This window comes from Mesoplodon bidens, assembly GCF_964165515.1.
Source record: "Mesoplodon bidens genome assembly, chromosome: X".
NCBI lineage: Eukaryota > Metazoa > Chordata > Mammalia > Artiodactyla > Ziphiidae > Mesoplodon > Mesoplodon bidens.
Window position 1 is genome coordinate 25,146,719 of NC_138163.1, and position 2,130 is coordinate 25,148,848.

Genomic DNA, 2,130 nt, shown 5'->3' on the forward strand with positions numbered 1-2,130 from the left:
TTTGATTTTTTAATGATTTAGAATAAATGATGTAAGGCAGGCAAAAAAAATCATTAAAGAGCGGGTTCTCATGCTTATTAGAAGAACGGTTTTCTGAGCACTTTTAAAAGTCAGGTTGAGGTTGTATGTCAGGGCTCAAGTTTCACAGCCATCTCCACTTTGAAACATAATATATTAAAGCGGAGGTTTTTTTATTCGAAATCAAGTGTGTTTTCTGCTTAAGTGGGAAGCATTGTAACATTTAAACTATGGTCAAGCTCTCCACTTTGAAATAGAAGGATCCGAGGAAAGAGCGGTGGCTAGTTTGTTGCTGAAAGAAAGAATCTTTGTGAGATGTTACTGCTGTCCCTTTGGCTGAAATGGCGACCAGCACTAATCTAAAGGTCAAGCTGGTAACAATGCTTTCTGAGTAGTGCGTTTTAACATCATTAAAAAAAATCTATAAAACGAAAGGGCTAAATCCAACCACTTCATACTGATAATTGTACAATTTCAATTTTGTTAATTACATGTTTATTATGGGCTCAGAATTAGGGCGGTAGGGAATTTAGATAAATGTATGATAGTGTCTTAATCCTTAAAGAACTTCATTTGTGAATTTAAATAAGTGTACGATGGTGTCTTAATCCTTAAAGAATTTAATATGGGGTTGGCCTGGTGAAACATTTAGGAAACAGTGTAAATGCCTAACTAGCAGCGTAAACAAGGAAAGGCAAGGGGAATGCACTTTAGCTCCGAGTTGTCCAATTTTAAATTTCTAAAAAACATGAATGCTCTTTGTAGATGCTGACACAATTAAAAAACGCTATTTTGGCAGGGAAGATAAACATTTGATAAAGTCTATATTAGTGAGAATAGACTTGCTACGCTGTTGCAACTCCTATCTTTCAGGTAGGAAGCACCCTGCATAAGAGGTATTTAGTAGATATTAAATTACTTGAAGTCAGATTATCTGGGTTCCAGTTCAGCTGTGTAACTTTGAGCAGGTCTCTTTAACTGCTGGCTGCACTGCACTTTCTTGATGAGATTGGTCTTTCAGAGCTCTTCCGGCTCTACAATTCTCTGGATTTTATGAACACTCTCTACAGTTTGTGTTTGATGTGTGTGTGTGTGTGTGTGTGTGTGTGTGTGTGTGTGTGTAGGTACAGACCCACACAGATAGATACAAACCCTATATATTGTACTATGTACTAGTTGCTAGGGGCAACCACCACAGAAAAGGAAAGCAGCTGTGTTCAAATTCCTCACAGGTCTGGCATGGTCCAGGAGGACCTGAGACCAAGTTACACTTCTGTCACTGAGTTAGATGCAGTGCTCCTTAACCAGCTGTCTGTGGCTCTGGTTCTAGAGTACGGCCTGGTTGGAGTGGGGTGCAGAGGTGTTTAAACTTGTAGGGCTCCTCAGTCATGGCTCCTCCACTTACCAGTCAGTCGTGTGGCTTTTGACAGTTAAATAACTTCAGTTTCCTCAATTGCAAAATGGGGAGATGGTAAAAAGGTTAGCTTATAGGGTCGCTGTGAGGATTTTTATGACAATATATGTAAAGCTAAAGCACTTAAAAGCGTGCTTGGCACATAATACATATTCAATTAATGTTAGCTGTTATTACGAGATGGATATAGAGTGAACCTGTTATTAACAGAGATGGGGCTTGATGATCTGGAAACATTGGGAAGGCAATATTAACAGCTAACAGCCACGCTGTGCATAATGAATAAGAAAGAGGGAAAAGGAGTTGGTGCTATTAATAGAGTGGTCGGTGCCACAAGGCAGTGAAAATCCCCGAAAGCCTTTGCTGTCCAATATGGTCGCCACCAGCCACGTGTGCTATGGAGCACTTGAAACGCATTTAGTCTGAAATGAGACGTGCTGTAAATATAAAATACACACCAGATTTGGTAAAAAGGTAAAATATCTCATTAATAATTTTATATTGGTTACATATTCAAATAAGTATATCTTGCATATATCAGGTTAAATAAAATATAGTGGTGAACTTAATTTCACCTGTTTATTTTTACTTTGTAATTTTATTTTTAATATTTATTTATTTGGCTGCGCTGGGTCTTAGTTGAGGCACGCAGGATCTTTAGTTGCCATGTGCAGGATCTTTAGTTGCAGCATGCGAAC